At 44.7% G+C, this 21,819-nt stretch overlaps 1 non-coding gene across 1 annotated transcript; it reads left to right on the forward strand.

Annotated features, from left to right (window-relative positions):
- The first annotated feature begins 2,395 nt into the window (after positions 1-2,395).
- Positions 2,396-2,559, forward strand: LOC118155097 (U1 spliceosomal RNA). The gene has a single exon (XR_004745324.3). It is a non-coding gene; the product is annotated as a U1 spliceosomal RNA (small nuclear RNA).
- Positions 2,560-21,819: the final 19,260 nt, after the last annotated feature.

Below are 21,819 nucleotides of genomic sequence, written 5' to 3' on the forward strand. Positions count from 1 at the left end.
ATTCAGGGCTGCTAGGCAGGTATGTTTAAGTCTGCTGAGCAGAACTCATAAAACCCCCTTTTTCCCTCAGATGCTCTGTCTTGGGGAGTTAGGGCTTTATTTATGATTATCCATTGCACTGTCCTGGCCGGCTAGGAGGCAGTCTAGTCACTATTTCCCTGCTGTGGCTCCGCCCTGCTGTCATGGGCTCTGCCCTGTTGCCGTGAGCTCTGCCCTGCTGCAGAGTGTAATTCCCTGTAGTCCTGTTTATATGGGTGTGGTTAGAACTGCTGTGTTGATGGTGGCCTGCCTCTGTATTGGTGGACTCTCTCTGTTATGACGGGTTGCCTCGGCAACGGCAGGCTGTGTCAGCAATGGGAGGGTACCTCAGTAGGGGCAGAATGCCTCAGTAATGTCGGACGCCCCTCCCCCACTGAGCTGCACCTTCCGGGGTTCAGCTGTGCCCGCCATGAAACTCTCAATCCCAAGCGTTTTGAATTGCCGTTTTGTTTGTCTCTGTGGGGGTGAGACCCGCTGAGCCTGATCACCTGGCTCCCTGCCTCAGAGCCCCCCTTTTTTTTTTTTAAGTTGAACGGTTGACTCTCTCCCAGGTGTTTCAGTAGCCTGCTGAAAGGGCACCGGGATCTGTGTGATTTCCCATGCAGCGACCCACTGTGCCAGCTCAAACGTAGCTTCCCAGGAATCTCCTGGCCTGGCTTACTGTCCAAGTCCCGTTTAATCAGATGAATATGCTAATCTGCTCTCCCAAATCTCAAATTGCCGGTTTAACAGGGCACCCAGACCAGTGCGTTTTGTGCAGAGTGCCACTGTGCTGTGGCGCCGGCCAAAATGGCCACGCCAGCCGAAACAGCTGTGCTGGTGTCCCGTGTCTCTCCTACACCTGGGAATTTCCCCGTTCAGTGGGCAACAAAGATCCGTCTGGAAATGTGGTGTGCACTCACTCTCTGCACCTTCACTGAGAGCTGCAATCCTGAGTTGCTTCTACAGCGCCATCTTCCCCCGCTCCCAAAATTTTCTCCTGTAATGGTGCATTGGCTCACACCTGTAATCCCAGCACTTTGGGAGGTGGAGGTGGGCAGATCATGTCAGGTCAGGAGTTCGAGACCAGCCTGGCCAACATAGTGAAAACCTGTCTCTACTAAAATACAAAATTAGTCAGGTGTGGTGGCATGTGCCTATAGTCCCAGCTACTTAGAGGCTGAGGCAGGAGAATAACTTGAATTTGGGAAGTGGAGGTTGCAGTGAGCTGAGATCATGCCACTGCAGTCCAGCCTGGGTGACAGAGTGAGACTCCATCTCAAACAAACATACAAACAATCAAAAACTTTAGGAGAAAGATAATCAGCATCACAGGTGGAGAATAGAATTTCCTGCCCAAAACAATAGTTTTAAAGGAAAATCATCCAAGTTTTCTTTCTGACTTCAAAAATCACCTCTTGGTACCCGCCTCTGGATCTCTGCCTAATTGCTTCCACATCCCATGATCACCCTCCTCCACTGCTTCTCTCTCCCTCAAATCATTCCTCAGCTGTTTTTATCCCCTCTCCAATCACTTCTGTGGTTTCTAGGCTCAGATGTCCTCTAGGCAAACTAGAAAGAACCACCAATCACTGGTCCTTCCTAGTCAAGGATGAAGACAATGGAACTAAGTTCCAACAGGTTCCCAGAGTTCAGGCCTCTTGTCTGTGCCTTCCTCTTCCCTGAGGTTTCCGTATCCATTATTCTTGACAGTGGCTTGCATGGAAGGCCTTTTCCAAATCTGTACATCCCAGGTGTTCCAATAGGAGGGCAGCTTGCCTGCGGCACATCAACATGTTTAGATGTCTATCTTGACATAGACACCTGTACACCAAACACACATAATTAGACATCACCCACTAAACCTGAAGTTGGTTATTCCAGCCACTCACCCCACTGTGGGCTCTGCCCTTACCATCACCACCACACCAAAGATGAAGCAGCATGATTTCATACTATCTCACACAGAAAGGCACACCAACAATGACATCAAACCATTCAGGTTCTCCTGAAACGCCGATCCTTGTAGCTCTAGAAAGAACAGCTCAAGAAGTTCTGCAGCTTATTCTTCTACTTCCAGTAAATGTTCCCTTGAAATAATTGGAGACAGGGGTTACCTAGGAGGTAATTTCTTCTAAGGAAGTTACCATAAGAGACTTTGAACATCCTTGGGTCCCCTGTTCTAGCACTTTGCATGCTGACAGTTTGGTAAAGCTTCATAACTATAAGGGGTACTTGTGTATTGGGGTCTAGTGCATGACATGGAGAAGTCAGCACCCCATGTTCAACAAGGGTACTCAGTGCTGTGCTGGTGGAAGTCCAGGAGGTACTGGGAAAACCAAGGAGGGCACCTCACCCTAGCTAAGGGGTTTAGGAAAGGCTTACCTGGCAGGGGAGATACCACGATCATGAAGGTGGTTTTCCCAGGGCGAGGCTCATCCATTGCACTCTGAATGTGCTAACCTCTGCGATTTCCCCAAATGTGGGAAACTCAACTGCATAATTTGTGGTAGTGGGGTACTGTGTTCGCACTTTCCCATGGAAAAAAAAAATAAAGGAAAGGTTTTCTCAAGGACACACTATTCAGAAGGAACCTAAAGGTGATTTCAAATTAGCCAGATGTGTGTGGGAGTGGCAGTCAGCTCTGGCAGTCTCTTTCTCTCACAGCCTTGTTTGTTTGCTAGTTCATTGTCTGAAACGCCCTCCTTTATGCTGGAATAAGTGGCACCATAAGAGCAGAGCGTATCTGTCTGTTCACTACTGTAGCCTCCGGAAGAAAGCCCAGCACACCGTGATGCTAAAGACATCCCGCAGAAATATGTTCTGAACCAGGGTCATCTTACCCAGACCCGTTCCCTGGGGACCTGCTCGGTGTCCTGCCTTGGCCCTCTCTGCTTCATGCCCTCTGCTGTAGCCACGCTGGCTGCCAGCGGTTCTCCAAACACCGCCAGCTCTTTCAGATTCTGGGCCTTTGTACACAAGGTCTGCAGAGCTCTGCCTTCCCTCCTCTAGCTGATCAGCCTCTGTCTTCTTTCATGGCTTACACATCAGGTTCCCTGTCAGCTCCTCTGCACACTTGGTCTGACCTTGCCCCCTCCCCTCCTCTGCCAGGCTGAGTCCAGCTCCCCTCTTCCTGCCCACAGAGGACCCTCCTCAGCCTGCTATAGTGGTGCTTCCTGCCAAGGCTGCCAGATTTAGTAAATACAAATACGTGACGTCCAGTTAGGTTTGATATTTAGATAACCAACAATTTTTTTAAAGCATATCCATTTGGTTCATAGGATATGCTTTAAAAAAATTGTTGGTTATCTAAATATCAAACCTACTTGTATTACAAAATCATTCCTTATCTGAAATTCAGATTTAATTGGGTGTCCTGCATTTTATCTGACAATCCTACTTTCCACACTGTTTTAGCCAATGTGTTCCCATTTCTCCCCTTTCATATCACTGCAAAACATTTCATTTTCTGTCTTTCCATCGAGCATGTGGTCCCCTTGCTGTCTCATAGGCTCCCTGTCTGTCACCCATGAGGTTAGCCTCTCCACTACTCTAGCAGCCCCTGTGGGAGTCCAGGTGGCCTGTGGGCTCCCCCACTGCACTCTGTAGGCCCCTTGCCAGGAGCTATGAGAGGCATAGCTGGTGGTGGTGGGGGGTGGTGTGCAGAGAATAAAAGGACTCTATCTTTGGGCTTGTCGTTGGATTGGTTTTTCCTTCTTGTCTCCTCCTTCCATCATCTCCTCCAGACTCTGGAGCTTTGAGAATGAGCGGGAGCTCCATTGTTTGCACAGGGCTGGGTAAGGGCAGGTCTGTAGACGACGATGATGGCTGCTTTGACTGCCACTGCCACTCACATGATTGGGTGCATCTTAGGGCTTTGCTTTGAAAAATTATCTCACTTAATCCCATAAGAACCTTCTGAAGTAAGTACTATCATTACACCCCTAACACAGATGAGGAACTTTAGCTTGGAAAGGTTAAGTTTTTTGGTTCAAGTTGCACAGCTGTGAATCAGGGTGTGGTGGGACTTGAGCTCCATGATCTCTGCTAGAGCCCTCACTGTCCCTGGGGGCACCTCTCCTGCCCTGCACTGTGCTGGAACGGGGCTGGGGGACATGGCAGCAGCATCTTGGTGCCATCCCCATCTCATCCATACCGTGGGCTGCCATTTTCTGGACTGTGACCTTGAACTTCCCGTTTTTGCCTGTCCTTCCTGGATGTATATACTTCCTGCTTATACTCATTATTATTCCTCCCTCAGTTATCATCTGCCCAGTGGTTTATCAAGCCTTGTTAAGAACTTTTGGAACTCTTACCCAGAAAAGACCCTGCCGAGCCTTCCCCAGGGAGTCACCTGCCTCCCCAGTCACCTTGTGGTCCCAGAGCTCTGTCTGGGAAGGGGGGCACTTTCTGAAGTTCTGGCTTCTGGGTGGAGCTCTGAGCACCGTCCTCCGAAGCCCTGACAGCTGTTGGGCAGGTGGGGCCTTTTCCAGGTTTTCAGCCTTAGCTAATTGCCACGGCTGGTTTCTACCTGGAGCTCAGGTTTGACTCCCACATACATCCTGTGTACCTGTTCTCTCCCCACTTGCCACTTTACCAGCAAGGGTAATCACAGGATTGCAGCGTTAGTCTTAGATTAGATTTCAGTGAGAAGTTGTCTAATCTAATTTTCTCATTTTACAGATGAGGAAATGGAGTGCTAAGAAAGGTTAGAAATTTAATCAAGTTCACAGAGTTAGCAGAGGTTTGTCTTATTTGAAAAAACTACTTGGAGAAATGGATCAAGTGTTCTAAAACAGCATTTGCTGAGGTGCATTTGTTTGTTCTCACGAGAGGTGGTATCCCCCATGGGCAAGAGAAAGGGCAGAGTCAGTCTCATAAACATTCCGGCTTGGATATCAACCAGGTTCACTATCCTAGGATAGCTTAGGGCATCCGTCCTTCATGTCAATGACATTTTCAAAGAGGTCTGCTTCAGATCTTTCCAAGGACCTGTTACTAAAATGGGCTCTTTGGAGAATAAGTCCCCTTGTCGTGGATGTGGTCAGATGAGGATTAGAGGTCAGGTTGCCAAAGAGAGAGTGTGGGAGGGATTTGTATGTGCGCTGTGAAAGAAGTGGAGAAGATCCTTGAAGTCCCATGAACCCCCACCTTCTATAAACCTCCACAAGCTGGGACTTGAACCCAGAAGATTTTTTTACTGTTTGTTTTTTAATTAGGGCATGCTGCCTCTGCTCAGGCCATCAGGCTGTTGCGGATCACTGTGGCCGTTCCTCTGTCTCTGCTCTCATCTGAAGCTGATCGAAGTCTACCACGTTGGGAAATATCCCCAGGGAATATGCACTTTGGTTTTACATGGTTTTGAGTTAGGAATTCCTCCTAAACTTCCTCGTTGGAGCATTTTCTTTCTTTCCTTCCTTATAGGTCATCTGTGAAAATCATATTTACTAAGTATGTATCAAGCACTCATCATGTACCTGTGCTAAATTAAGGGGTTACGGAGATGAACAAGGCAGGGACTTAATGGGAGTCACCATTCCTGAAATTCCCTCTACAGCCTAGGTACCATGGTGATCTACATTTCAGATGAAACAGCTGAAGGAGAGAGAAGGCCATCACTAAGGGTATACGGCTGCAGAGCTAGTAACTGGCTTAGCGTCTGGCTCAGAGACTTTGCTTTTAAGCTCCACACTGCTATGCCCCTCTGTAAACCAAGGAATTCTAGTTCTGTTCTAGTTCTGTTAGAAACTAGAACGACATCTTGATCCCAGTTGTCTCTGGGATATGAGAATTTGGGGGATTTTTTTGTTTCCTTCTTTATGTATTTTTCTACAGAGCCCGAATTTTGGAATTTTGGAGGTGTCTGGGCTCCAGGTTTCCATGTTCAGTTGTCTGACCTGGCTGTCTTTCAGGTCCTGGCCAAGCTCAACATATCCAGACTAGAATTCAAGTTTCTACCCCAAACTTGCTTCCTCTCTGTTTCTTTGTTTGAGCAAATTCCCTCCCTCCTCTGCCACCTTTTCTTACCTCTTCTCAAGCCAGAGACCACCCACCTACTGTCTTCTTCCTCTCTTTCTATTTCCAATCAGCGTAGTAAGTTTTTCATAAAACTATGGGCATTCAATCAAAACCCCCACCCTTTATCATAAAATATCATAAAGTTGTGTTCATTTTGTCTTTGATATCAAAATGTTTTGTTTATTTATTTAATCAGACGGTGCCTGCTCTTGTCACCCAGCTGGAGTGCAATGGCGTGATCTTGGCTCACTGCAACCTCCATCTCCTGGGTTCAAGTGATTCTCCTGCCTCAGCTTCCCGAGTAGCGGGGTTTCCAGGTGTGCACCACCATGCCCAGCTAATTTTGTATTTTTAGTAGGGACGGGGTTTCATCATGTTGGGCAGGCTGGTCTTGAACTCCTGAGCTCAGATGATCCGCCTGCCTCAGCCTCCCAAAGTTCTGGGATTACAGGCATGAGCCACCATGCCTCGCTACTTACTACCATGTGTAGTAAGTTTTTCATAAAACTATAGGCATTCAATTACAACCCCCACCCCTTGTTATGAAATTGTGTTTCTCCTATGCCTTTGATATCAAAATGCTCTTTTTAAATGAAACGTCGGAGATGGCAGATGTCTGTTTGTGAGTATTTAATATAGTGAAGGGACACTGCTCGTTGCTACCCAAACTCAGCGCCCTTTTCCACTTCCACCAGGAGCTGTTTTGTCCAGGAGTCCACCCCATCCCCTGATTCGGAGGGCAGACCTGGTGAGGCTAAGCCAGCGGTCCTTAGAGCGTGGCCACAAGACCCTTTCAGGGGGTCTGGGAGGTCAGAACTGTTTTTATACTAAGCCATTATTTGCCTTTTTCACTTTCATTCTTTCGAAAGTATATACTGCAGTTTTCCAGAGGCGAGCTGTCATGTGATACTGCAACAGATTGAATCCAGAGGCAGATATGAGACGCGAGCGTCTTCTATTAAACTGGAAATAAAAGGGATTTGCAAAGATGTGAAACAATCACACACTTTTCGTTGAATTCTTAAAAGCCACAGTTTAAAAAAAATAATGAATATGTTATTGATATTAACATGTAATGCTGTTATTATTTTAAATGAATTGACAAATAAATATATTTAAAAATTCCCAGCATTAAGTCCTAATATAATACATATCAATAGAAGTTCTCAGGAGTCCTCAATCATTTTTAGAGTTTTAAAGTGATTCCATGTCAGAAAAGTTTGAGAACTACTGGTTTAAGCTAGTGACAGCTATTGTTTATGGAAGTGACCCAAATTAGCCCACTCAGATTAGATGGTGGAAGGATTTACATTTCATGCTTGGAGCAGACATTTCTCTGCTTTCTCTTGTTGAATGTGAAAGCTTTTAGTTTCCATTGCTCTTGGTAACCTCCTATACCCAGGAGAGACCACACTGGGGCTGTGGATAGTCATGTGGAAAGAGGGAAAGGTGACATTCTGGGGCCTAGAGAATGTCACTAGACTGCTAATACAATGTCTAAAGCTACTCTATCTACCTTTGCTCTTCCAGTGACATGAGAAGATCTGTCTCTGTATTGTTGGATTCAGCTTGATTTGGGGGCTCCATTACTTGCCTCAGAAGTTCCCCTGACGGAACACTTGGAAAATGAGTTGGCATTCCCATATAGGACTCAACCTTTGGAGGACATTTTACTGTTCTCTGTAATCTGTGAACCACCACATTAAATGATCCTTGGAGGTTTCCAAGCATGAAGAACCAACAAGAAGGAAGAGAGGGGCTGAGATGGAGACAGAGTAGAAGGAGTTGATGGTGGGCAATGCAGACAGCGTGAAAAACTCTCAGAAAATAAGGATGCCATGGAATTCCCAGGCCTGCCGAGTCCTCTGAGAGCCACATCCCATTCCCTTCCATGTTTCCAGACCCCACTCCTCCACTTCTCTAGCTTCCTTCTTTGTAAAACCAAACTATCAACGTCTGTTTAGATGAGCAGACTCATGGTGACAGCTGGGGGAATATGACTCAGTGCTTGACAAGTGGTGGATTAAACTGGAGAAGAGGCTCCTACATCGGAGATTCATGTCACCAGATTGAGAGGGAAGAGGGGCTGGGGTGGGCGGGAAGCCTGAGGCATCTGGGGCCTGTTCCCAGGACCTTCCTTTCCCTCTGATGGTGATTGTGCTTGTCTCTGTTTTGACATTTGGTTCAGGACTTTTAAAGGATCTTGCATATAAATTTGGGTGCAATGGGAGGGATACCCATGGTAGAGAAATGACTTTGCATATCTTTTGAAAATAGCATCCTTCCCTTTGTAAATTGTGCTTTTGCCTGTTAAGTGTGGGGCAAATGAGCCATGACTGGTACCCTCCCTTCTCCATCCCTCCCTCCCCATCTCTCTTTCTCTCTTTCTTTCTTTTCTTTTCTTCCTTCCTTTCTTCTTTCTTTCTTTCTTTTTCTTTCTTTCTTTCTTTCTTTCTTTCTTTCTTTCTTTCTTTCTTTCTTTCTTTCTTTCTTCTTTCTTTCTTGCTTTCTTTCTTCTTTCTTTTCTTTCTTTTTTTTCTTCCTTCTCTCCTCCCTTCCCTTTCCTTCCTTTTCTTTTTTCTTCTTTCTCTCTCTCTTTGTTTCTTTTCTTTTTTTTCTACAAGACAGTCTGTGTCCACGGCAGGCATGTCCTGGGAAAGCTGAAGTGATTGTGTTGGGTTGGAAATCTCAAGAGGGTGGAAAACTTCTGTCTGATTTTTTATTTTCTTCTTGGTAGGCAGCAAGGTGGGGAGGAAGCAGGAACAGAGCTGGGAATTTGAGAGGACAACTTCGACTTTTCTCTGATAAGTTGCAAGTAGGACATTCAAGGTCTCTCTTGTTAGAGACCAAAGTTGGATGGACACTCCTTGAACTTTTTTTTCTTTTTCTTTTTTGTTAAACAAAAACTGCTACAAAGATACAAAGCACACTAGACTTGGGATAAGCTCTGGGGAGACTTTATGTCCAAGTTAGGATAATCAGAAAGTGTTTAATTTACTCAGTTCTGGAATAAAACCAAGGCTATATTCAGCAATATTCCAAACCAGTTAAGGTCAGCAATTGAGATGCCCAGTTGTATTTCGGCGTTTGCATCTGTTTGTTTTACATTGTACTCTAAATCATGTACTTTAATTTCAAAAAACATATAATTTTCATGCCTAATTATCTTAAATCATAGTTTAAAATTTTGAAAAAGCAGAAGGGATGGCAAATGCATTTTCTAATCTTCATTATTTCCTTCACTCTCAGAGGTCTTTAAAGCCAAAGTGTCTGTTAGTGAATTAGAATAAAACCACAGGATAATTACTTTCTGGGCTACCAATGCAACATGAATTGCTTTCCATGGTGAGAATGCTGAGAAGCTGCCACAAAACTAAACCAATTAGGATAATAAGGGGAGAAGGAGAAGATTAAATTCATTTCCATCTGATTTAACTTGTTAATTTCGCAGGGAAGAAGGCTTTCCCTGCCATTGACCTTTATGTTTTAACCCAGGAGCCCCTTCTGTTCTCCAGATGTACTAGGGATTAATTCATCTGCCTGATGGGTATTTTTGGTTGACTCAAAAGGCTCTGACCTTAGGAAGTAGGTTTGAGGAATTAGAATCAGTGAACAAATTAGTCAGTCAACACATTCGTTTCGAGCCTCCACTATTTACCAGGCATGTTCTGCAGACTAAGGATTCAGAATGAACAAATCAGTGCTCCTGACCTCCCAATGCTTATGTTTTAATAGGGGGAAAACAGATAATAAACACATAAGCAAATAAATTAATACAATAATTGATAAGTGTCAAAAACAATATATTCTACAATAGGGAAATGTGATAGAAAGTCACTTCCTAGCAGGCAAGAAAGTAAGGGCAAATACCTTGAGGTGGGGGAAATATTTGTGTTTGAGAGAGAGACCAGCAGTCCTTCTCTCAAGGAGAAATGGACATCCCGTGTGGGTCCTCTTTTGCCTCATAACTGGATTCCAAATCAGAGTCTTGAAGGAATGTGTCTGGTTAATAGGTCTCAGCTCACATCCAGAAGTTTAACTGCTTGGACATCCTAGCATCCAGGATGACTCCCAAAAAGCCACACTGCAGAATTGGGCCTCTAAAGGAGCTGCTGCCTCTGCTATGATGGGGAAGCTGCCTGTTGGGTCGGGAAGCCACAGCCACAGCGGCTGCTCCATATACCTGCTTGCACTCCGGTTGGCGCCAGTGAAATGGACAACTGAGGGCTGAAGTGGGGCAGAATCTATAATAGTTCATCATGGCCTATGCAGCCAAGATATTCCACACTTCTTCTCTGCCTGGTAAACGGGAAGTTTACCGTTAGGAATAATGTCAAGCAGGAATTTATTGAATCTCCTGGCTGGTTGTGCTGTTGGTTCTGGCCAGATAGTAAAGAAACTGGTGACTCCTTCTTCCTAGCACCTTAGGGGATCTGGTTTTCTCATTAGGTTTAGGTATTTGTTTAACCATAATTACATCGTTAATGGTGGTCAGCTCTTCTTGGGCTGTTCTTCCACTTCTAGTTACAGACAGTGGAATCCAGTCCAGCTAGTGTAGGATGAAGGAGATACATAAAGACGTATAGATGTATCATGGACCAAATGGGAGGGCTGAAGAGAAAGAATCTAGGCTAAGCTTTCAGGATTTCTCCCAAAAAAACCACACTGCAGAATTGGGCCCCTAAAGGCACTGCTGCCTCTGCCATGATTGGGAAACTGCCTGTTGCATCAGGAAGCCACAGCCACAGGTGGCTGCTCTATGTACCTGCTTGCACCCCAGTCAGCACCAGTGAAATGGACATCCCACATGGGTCCTCTCTTCCCTCATAACTGGATTCCAAATCAGAGTCTTGAAGGAATGTGTCTGGTTAATAGGTCTCAGCTCACATGCAAAAGCGTAACTGGGGCATACTAGCAATGTAGTTTTTGGGTTTCTAGCCTCTGCAGTAGAGAAAAGGCTTCTAGAACTGGAATAGGGTCTGAGCCAGGCAATCTGCAGAACTGGGCACTTCCGCTCAGCCACGGTTTACACTGCCTGCGTTCTGATACTGGGGCTCATGCAGTGACTCCAGCAGTTTTCGCTTCTGTACACCAAGATGGGGGTGGCTGTAAAATCACAACCAACTTTCCTTTTCAGACCCTGCATTCAGGGGTGTGTGCCCCTAGGCGAGATATGATTTAGGTTGGGCTGATTTCACTGGAGAGATGGTGGTAGCTGCTTGGAGAAGAAGCTAATCAAAAGAGATGCCATTTAGACTCTCAGCCCCAAGAGTGATTGTTTTTTCTCATTTTTATAGCTGCAGTGCTAACACAGAGCTTGACATATAGTAGGCATTCAATAGATATTGATTAAGTAAATAAATGAACGAATAAGAGAAGACTAGGGTGAGGGGCCCTTTGGCATTAAATATGAGGTAAGTTCATTTGAGCCTACGTTTGTTGGACAAATGCTAATAAAGCTTGATGTGTGCCATGCACCGTCCTAAGCACTTCACAAATATTAGCTCATTTAATTCTCGTAGTTTCTCTATGAGATATGTACTACCGTTCATCCCATTTAAAAACTGACATGCAGAGAAATCATGTTGCTCGCCCAAAGTTACACAGATATGTGGTAGAGTCAGGAGTCCACCGGCCTGGGTTGCTTCCAGTATCTTCTGCTGTTACAAGACTTAACTACTATTGGTTTGGCACATGTGGAGGTGCCTGAGTGCATGCATGTGATATGTCAAAGTAAATGGGCACAACAGTGTAGGTAGGGTTTGCTAGTGTTAGTACATTGCAATCCACCTACCCTTATTCCCCCACCTTTTTTTTTTTTTTTTTTTTTTTTTTTGAGATGGAGTCTTGCTCTGTCACCCAGGCTGGAGTGCAGTGGTGCAATCTTGGCTCACTGCAACCTCCATCTCCCAGGTTCAAACGATTCTCCTGCCTCAGCCTCCTGAGTAGCTGGGACTACAGGCATGTGCCACCATGACCGGCTAATTATTTTTGGATTTTCAGTAGAGGCAGGGTTTCACCGCGTTAGCCAGGGTGATCTCGATCTCCTGACCTCATGACCCGCCCGCCTCCCAAGTGCTGGGATTACAGGCATGAACCACCGTGCCTGGCCCTTATTCCCGCTTTACACTGCCTCCCAGTTTCTTCCAGTCTTCTGCAGGTTATGCCTGCTCATGTATCTTCCCCTGTCCCTTTTCCTTTACTGTGCTGGACTGGGTTTCAGTGCTATTTTGACAGCCAAGCAGGTAAGGTGGGCCTCTCTGATGCTCTGCCGAGCTTCCAGAAGGCTGCGCTTGCAGAATGAATACCATTTTAGGGGTGGGGCTGGAAGCAGCATCCACAGTCCTCTTGGTTCAGATCAGAGTCGGAGACGTCTGACTGCTCTGGCTACTGTGGCTTCCCAGAGCTCTGTGGTTTCTTCTGGAAACACTGGGAAGACCACAGCAGCAGCACCGAGCATCCCATCCCTGCAGCCCACCGGGTGCCAACCTTCTCCTAGGCCAGTTTATTTTGGGTCATGGGTGCTAGAGATGAGTGCTGTCAAGGCTCTTCCGGCCCAGGAGAGTGTGGTCTTTGCAAATGCTCTGCAGAGCCGGCTCTTTTTGCAGGAGTGGCGTGGATGGTTTGCAAAAACAACAGAGACTCTGCTGGCATTCCACAGATAACACAGGCCTGCAGGAGAAAGCGTCCTCTTTGCCAGCATAGGCAACAGGATGGGGAACATAGGGGCAGAGAGGAAGGGTGTGTTGTTTCTTCAGAGTTGACTCCATCCATTCCCCACCTCCAAATAGTTCAGCTTAAATTGTTCCCAAGCTTAAACGGACCTCTTGAGGTACCCCCCACTTGTTGCAAGCACCTGGCAGTGGGGCAGTCCTTCTGATATTTAACAGCTGGTCCTCCTGCTTCAGGACTGCCCTTTCTGTTTTTCATAGATGTTCAGCCCAATGTGCTTCAGATACAGAGAAAAGGCCATCCATGTGTAGATCTGTGGCCGCTGTCAAGGGATTCCTATACTGGAAAGGTTGCAGGCTTCCTGTGTGCAGGTTTCGAAGGGTCCCTGTGACTTGATAGCAGGACCACTAGACTCAGGCCCTTTTGGCTCCTGATCATCCCCTCTTTGAGTCACAAAACTACATACCCAGCTCAGTCTCTTTAAAGCATGTTTTTTCTTTTGGATTTTTTTTTCTCTTCGGTGTTTATATGAACTGGATGAACCCATCACATGGTGAGTACATGTTTATATTTGCAGAAGCACCGCCTGGGGAAGTTTTGTTTGTATAGAGGTCATCTCATCTCTCGGGCTTGGCTGCAGCCCCAGCTGGGGTTTCCGCAGCAGTAGCTGAGCACATACCAGGAACTTCTTATTTCTCTCTCTGCCCTGGGTTCCAGGCTCCTGGTTCCAAAGGCTGGTGCTTCCTAGGGCAGGAAGAAGGGGCACACTCAGGAAAGAGCAGGATCATCTTCCTTCCACCCCATGCTCAACAGAACCTAGAGTTTTTCCAGGATTTGACTGTCTCTTTTCTTGCAACCTGACTGTTTTCCATGGTCTTAGAGCTAGCGAAGACGGTAGAATTTAAGGATGTGCTGTCCTGTTGCTACTCTCCCTTTTATGGTCAGTATTCTAGGATGGTTGAGACCATGAGCTTTGGAGTCAGACAGAATTGGGTTGAAATCATGTCTTTGCCAACTACTAGCTGATCTTGGATAATACTTCTAATGCTCAGTTTCAACATCTTAAATGAGTATAATAGTATCTACACTGTTAGATGGTCAGCAGGATTAACTTAGGGCATGGGTTTGAAATGTTTCTAATTATGGTAATAATGATGGTGGTAACAAATAGTAACACGAACTATGGTAGCAATAAAAATGACAACTTCCTTCTATCCCTGGTTCCCTCCTCTATTAGAGCAGTGTTTCTCAACTTTTTAAAATTATCACTCCCCTAAGGAACCTCTGAAGACACTGGTTTCCTTATCATTTCCCCTTCTTCTCCATATACTCTATGTCTGTTCATATAGTGTGACCCTTTAGAGACTATTAATCATTGTGATAGCTAAGATTTTTTTTAACCCCTCAATATCCAATTTCCCAACAGTATGGCCCCTCTTGAGATGCATGTACTTGGAGGGGCTCTGCTCTTTGGGGATCATGCAGGTCATTATTAAAGTCTTTTGGTTAGATGGAGTCACAAACCCCAGAGTAGCCCTTTGGTGAGGATGACTGTCTATAAAAGAGAGCCCCAAAGAAAACAAATGCTTGTCATACAATAATGGCTACTCATTGACTACAAGGGCAGGGCCAGAGCCTCTTCCCACAGTGGTTCACTCTGCACCCTTTTCCCTCCCACTCCCATTTATCACTTGTCTTTGGGACAGCTCTCACTGATAGGAGTATGAGAGGATTCACATTCACTCTTGCTTATGGGACTGGATTCTTCTACTGGGACCTTTGGGACTGGGTGAGGCCAACATACCAGTGCTGACCATAGGCTTCATGGATAGCTCTATATGAGACAGTAAAACATAGGAATGATTTAGGGAATGGAGACTTTTTTGTATGGAAAGGAGAAGAGGATTCCTGAAGGACCCAGAGACATGGAGAAGCAGGGGCTTCAGCGTGTGAATGATCTGAGTGCAGGTGGGTCAACTTAGAGGTGAGGCAAGGGTGCTTTGACAGCTATAGGTCAGGCCCCACACAGGGCCGGGGAAGCCTTCACACAGACCGTATGTGAATGGCGCTTCCCCAAGTTGTGCAATATGGCAGCCCCGCACAGACAACGTGTTCCTTGCAAAAGCCTAAGCCTTAGATGCCTTCCCTCGGGAGCTGAGAGAGAGAGTTTATATTCAGAGTTCACCAGAAGTTTGTCCAGCCTAAATGATCAGTTTTCCCTCATTCTTCAACAAAGAAATTTGCATATAACTGCAACTTGGTGTGTGAGTCTTGTGGTGGCCAAAGAGAAGGAGGGGAAGGTATTGTCTCACCTCCACTTCTCCTGAGTTCCAGTAGAGAAGGGATAATGACCTCCTGGAATGGACATGGTTCAAAATACTTGGGGTAACCAGAGCGGGGGGCCCCAAGTGAAGTGTGTGTCAGAGTACCCTGAAAAGACATTTGCCAGCAATAGCATTTGATCAAGCCCTGTAAATACCTACCTAGGCCACACTCTCCTGAGGTGGGATGCAGAGTCCGGGAGAAACTCCGGAGTTCTAGTCCTTTTTGCTGAGGGCTTACAGTATGCCGGGCAGGCGCTTAAGGGCTTAGATTTACATTCTTGGCCTTCAACAAAGATGACGATGATCCCTATTATTGAACTTTTAGATTAAAAATATATTTCCAGGCTGGATTGGCAATGTTATGTCCTGGTCTCTTCCAGTTCTGACATCCTATGGAATCTGCCTGACATAATTTTTAGATGTGCTCATTAGATGCTTCTTGGAAGAAAACTTTGCTCATGAACAAGAGAAACTCAATGTTAGAGAGAGGAAAATGAGGGTTGGGGCACAGAACACCCATGTTTACGTTTTATATCTCTGCCTAAAGCAGAACGTTTCCTAGCGTTTCTTCCAGTATCACTGTCAGCTTTTAAACTTTTCCGCTCTGAATGTTTTGAGGTCTTTGCTCCTTCTCTATTTCTCAGCCATTCGCCCTTCCCCTAAGGCTTTCCCTAGAGTCCTCTGTGGTTGATGCCCTGCCCTGTGCATGCTTCTCTCCCTAATACATGACCTCAGGCTGTACAATCACATCAAGCATGGCCTTGATGAGAAATAATCCACACTCAAGGCGGGACGTGCGTGGGAGAGGGGAATGTCCTGGTGAGGCTTAGCAGGGCCTTACATGTGGTGTGAATATGAACATGGAGCAACGCAAAGAACCCTGGATCTGGATTCAGAAGCCTGTGGCCACAGCTCTGGCTCTGGCCCTGACTTGCCACGTTACTTCCGGCAGGCCATCTAGATGGAGTGAACCTAGGTGTCTTCACTTGCAAAATAGGGAGTTTTCAAGATGACATTTTAGGTTCTTTTTCCAATTGTTGATATGTTATGGCTTTTAAAGAATTAATTGTAAGAATGATCAACTCCTTCCCCTCCCAGCAGCCATGTCTCACTTAGTAATCTCATCTCCACTCGGGACTTGGAATTACTTATCTTTGCAAACTGGGGCCTTAGTTGTCCTGTGAGCTAGCGATGACATTGGTTTTTTCCACTTTAATTTTGTCCAGAGACTTCGTTATAATGATTCTATCCTTCTCCACCCCTTCCCTATCACGTCCATCCCTAGTTAGGAAGATATTCCTCTATGGGCAGTTGGGTGAGGAGCCTGAGAATTCAGATGCAAGAAGCTGAAGCAGTTAGGAAGGGCTTTCCAAAGAAGGCAGAGGAGGGGCGCCAGTTAGTAATGGTATCAGTTTATTCCTCAAGCCTCCAGTAATAATTGTATAACCATGAGAAAGTTCTCCATTTTCCTCCCCACACTTCAGACAAATGACCTCAAAGAGAAGAACCTCTTTTTCTTCCAAATTGTGATCACTAATTTTTGCCTTTCTGATCCACTCACATCTTTATTCTTTCCTAACTTCTGTTGGCTATGGCAAAACTGTGCCAAAAGGACTGGTGGGTTGCTCCATGAAGACCCCATAGAGCTGGGCCTTTAGTCTTTTTAGACTCAGCTGAGGGCAGCTGATGTCTCTATGGGAGCTGGAGAGTGAGGAAGGGTGGATTCCTCTCCCTCTTGGTCTGAATGACTTTTCCCTGCCCCATGGACCAGAGGAGGGGAGTTGAGTGGCAAGATGTGTTAACTCTCCACACTCAGGTTGGAAACTTCTCTACTCCACATAGACTTCTGACCACACACAGGTCTTCACTTCTCCAAAGGTCATTCCCTCAGTAATGCAATACCTGCCCATCTAAGAACCACACTTTCCTTGTTTAGCCAACATACTTCTGCTTTAGACGTTGTGTTAAAGGCTCATCCTGGCATTGCTTTTTAGAGAATAGGAATGTAGACACTAAGTACTGGAAGAAACAAGATCTACCAGTACTTGTTAAAAGTTTCATTTTCACAATGAATCCTCAATTCATTGCAAAGAAATATTTTTTAGGATCTCTTCAGTGTCACTAATGAGTATGCCCAGTCTGGAGAAAATGAAGAAGACTGTTTATGCTTGACGTGTGAAGCTGCTGTGGTTCTAGGAAATGGGAATGTGTGTGAGTTTGCTTTATAGAGGAAAGCAGGAAGTGAAAAAAATGATCCATTACAAATTATCAAATACTAAACCCTTTTGGTAAGAGGAACCATATTTGGTGCATCTCTTGGCATCTAGGAAGAATTATGAATTGACCACAATTCGCTCTGAACAGAAAGATCTAAGGAACTCGTAATCCATGTTAGGGTACAATTATCTTTATAGTCAGCAACATCTTCCTTACAGCTTCAGTTTTCATTGCCTTTCTCTTACTTTATTTGGATCATAAAGCAACTGAAAAGATTGTGCCTCCCATAGTATTTGGAAGTAGCCTTGGATGAGCTTCAATACGGTGACTTTGGTCTTTTCTCCTCTGCTGTGAATCATGTTGGACACCTTCAACAATCACTCTTCTGAGGATATCAGGATCGTGGTGGACAGAAGGCAGAACTAGATTGCAGCTTCAGACAGAGCAGCACATGGGGCCTTGCACTGTGAATTTTAGCTTCAGATTGACTGCAAGAACAAACCAGCAATCCCAAGAGGACCCACAGGCCCTTTGAAGGAAGTGGACTGCTCCTGCAGGACCCGGGAGACACCCCAAATACTCTGGGAGGTGTAAAGCTTCAGGCAAGTTTTCAAGCCCATCTCACCCTCTGCCTGGAAACAGACTCAGATCTATTGTGGGTACATGGTGGGAGTGAGACCAGCCCTTTGGTTTGTGTGGGAGCTGGGTGAGGCCTGTGACTGCTGACTTTCCCCCACTTCCCTGACAACCTGCATGACTCAGCAGGGGCAGCCATAATCCTCCAGTGACCTGGGAATCTCACCCCATCCCCCACAGCGGCTGCAGCAAAATCCGCCCAAGGAAAGTCAGCTCAGACATGCCTGGCCCTACCCCCACCTGATGATCTTCCCTACTCATCCTGGCAATGGAAGACAAAGTGCATATAATTTTGGGAGTTCTAGGGCCCCGTCTACCACTGGTTCCTCTTCACACTATTATACATGATGCTTTCTGGAAAGTGCCAACTCCTGACAGGAGGCCAACTAGGACAAAAATAGAGCATTAAACCACCAAAACTAAGGACCCTGATGGAGTCTATTGCACCCCCCTGCCACCTCCACTGGAACAGGCACTGATATCCACAGCTGAGAGACCCATAGATAGTTCATATCACAGGACTCTGTGCAGACAACCCCCAGTACCAGCCCCGAGCCAGGTGGACTTACTGAGTGGCCAGACTCAGAAGAGAGACAATAATCACTGCAGCTCAGCTCACAGAAAGCCACACCAATAGGAAAAGGGGGAGAGTACTACATCTAGGGAACACCCTGTGAGACAAAAAAATCTGATCAACAGCCTTTAGCCTCTGACAAAGCATACCAAGTAAGAAGGAACCAGGAAACCAACCCTAGTAATATGACAAAACAAGGCTTGTCAACAGCCCCCCAAAATCACACTAGTTCACCAGCAATGGATCCAAACAAATAAGAAATCCCTCATTTACCTGAAAAAGAATTCAGGAGGTTAGTCATTAAGCTGATCCAGGAGGCACCAAAGAAAGGCAAAGCCCAATGTGAGGAAATAAAAAATGTGATATAAGAAGTGAAGGAAGAACTATTCAAGAACTAGATATAGCTTAAAGAAAAAACATTAACAAGTTCAGCACACGTTGGACACACTTTTAGAAATGTGAAATGCTCTTGCTAAAGTCTCAGCAGTAGAATGGAACAAGCAGTGGAAAGAAATTCAGGGCTTGAAGACAAGGTCTTTGAATTAACACGATCCAACAAAGACAAAGGAAAAAGAACAAGAAAACGTGAACAAAGCCTCCAGGAAGTCCGGGATTCCGTTAAATGACTAAATCTAAGAATAATTCGTGTTCCTGAGGAAGAGGAGAATTCTAAAAGCTTGGTAATAATATTTAAGGGAATAATCAAGGAAAACTTCCCCAGCCTTGCTAGAGGCCTAGACATGTAAATACAAGGAGTACAAAGAACACCTGGGAAATTCATCACAAAAAGATCTTTGTCCAAAGTTAAGATGAAGGACAAAGATCATGAAGGAAAGAATCTTAAGAGCTGTGAGACACAAGCACCAGGTAACCTATAAAGGAAAACCTATCAGATTAACAGCAGATTTCTCAGCAGAAACCCTACAAGCTAGAAGGGATTGGGGTCCTATCTTCAGCCTCCTCAAACAAAACAATTATCAGCCAAGAATTTCATATCCAGTGAGACTACGCATCATATATGAAGGAAAGATACAATCATTGTCAGTCCAACAAATGCCGAGAGAATTTGCCATTACCAAGCCAACACTACAAGAACTGCTGAAAGGAGCTCCTAATCTTGAAACAAATCCTGGAAACACCTTAAAACACAACCTCTTTAAAGCATAAGTCACACCGGACCTATAAAGCAAAAATACAAGTTAAAAAGCAAAAGCGAAAAACCAAAGAAATGAAGGACACAGTCAATAAAGAGCACAGTGAATGCAACGGAACCTCGCATTTCCATACACTGACTGCAAACGGCCTAGACGCTCCGCTTGGAAGGTACAGAGCTGCAGAACGGATAAGCACTCACCAGCCATCTGCTGCCTTGAGGCTCACCTAACACATAAAGACTCACATAAGCTTAAAGTGAAGGGGTGGAAAAAGGCATTTCATGCAAACGGAACCAAAAGGAAGCCGGGGTAGCTATTCTTATATCACACAGAACAAACTTTAAAGCAACATGGTTAAAAGAGACAGACGGGGATATTATATAATAGTAAAAGGTCTTGTCCAACAGGAAAATGTCACAATCCTAAACATACGTGCACCTAACACTGGAGCTCCCAAATTTATAAAACAATTACCAATAGACCTAAGAAATGAGACAGACAGCAACAGAGTAGTAGTGGGGGACTTCAGTACTCCACTAACAGCATTAGACAGGTCATCAGGACAGAAAGGCAACAAATAAATAACGGCTTTAAAGTATACCTTGGAACAAATGGACTTAACAGCTGTATACAGAACATTTCACCCAACTGTTCATTCTATTTAACAGCACGTGGCACTTTCTCCAAGATAGACCATGTGTTAGGCCGTAAAAGAAGCCTCAATAAATTTAAGAAAATTGAAATCATATCAAGCACTCTCTCAGACCTCAGTGGAATAAAACTGGAAATCAACACCAAAAGGAATCTTCAAAATCATGCAAATACATGGAAACGAAATAACCTGCTCTTGAATGAGCATTGGGTTGAAAACAAAATCAAAATGGAAATTAAAAAATTCTTCAACTGAACGACAGTAAAGGCAAAACATACCAAAACATACCAAAACCCAAGGGGAATGTTCATAGCTCTAAACACCCACATCGAAAAGACTGAAAGAGTACAAAGTGAGGCTTTAAAGTCACACCTCAAGGAGCTAGAGAAATGCAAAGCAACGGCAAACCCAGCAGAAGAAAGGAAATAACCAATATCAGAGCAGAACTAAATGAAATTAAAAAAGAGAAAAACAATAAAAATGGTAAATTGAACAAAAAGCTGGTTCTTTGAAAAGATAAATACAGTTGAGAGACCATTAGCAAGATTAACCAAGCAAAGAAGAGAGAACATCCAAATAACCTCACTAAGAAATGAAACAGGAGTTATTACAGCTGACACTGCTGAAATACAAAAGATCATTCAAGGCTACTGTGAATATACACATAACCTAGAAAACCTAGAAGAGATGGATAAATTTCTGCAAAAATACAGCCCTCCTAGCTTATATCAGAAAGAATTAGATACCCTGAACAGACCAATAGCGAGCAGTGAAATTGAAAGAGTAACTAAAAAATTTCCAACAAAAAAAGTCCAGGACCAGATGGATTCACAGCAGAATTCTACCAGACATTCAAAGAAGAATTGGTAACAATGCTTTTGACACTATTCTACAAGACAGAGAAAGAAGAAACCCTCCCCAATTCATTCTATGAAGCCAGCATCACCCTAATACAAAAACCAGGCAAGGACACAACCAGAGAAGAAAACTACAGACCAATATCCTTGATGAACATAGATGCTAAAATCCTTAACAAAATACTAGCTTACCAAATCCAACAACATATCAAAAAGATAATCCACCATCATCAAGTGGGTTTCATACCAGGGTTTCAGGGATATTTTAACATATGCAAGTCAATAAATGTGATACACCATATAAACAGAATTCAAAACAAAAATCATGTGAATCATCTCAATAGATGCAGAAAAAGTATTCGACAAAACTCAGCATGACTTTATGATTAAAACTCTCAACAAAATTGGCATATAAGGGATATATCTTAACATAATAAAAGTCATCTAAGACAAACCCACAGCCAACATAATACTGAATGGGGAAAAGTTGAAAGTATGCCCTCTGAGAATGGGAACAAGACAAGGATGCCCACTCTCATCACGCCTCTTCAACATAGTACTAGAAGTCCTAGCCAGAGCAATCAGAAAAGAGAAAGAAATAAAGGGCATCAAAATCAGTAAAGAGAAAGTCAAACTGTCACTGTTAGCTGGTGATATGATTGTTTACCTAGAAAACCCTAAGGACTCCTCCAGAGAG

Source organism: Callithrix jacchus, chromosome 6 (assembly GCF_049354715.1).
Source record: "Callithrix jacchus isolate 240 chromosome 6, calJac240_pri, whole genome shotgun sequence".
Classification (NCBI taxonomy): domain Eukaryota; kingdom Metazoa; phylum Chordata; class Mammalia; order Primates; family Cebidae; genus Callithrix; species Callithrix jacchus.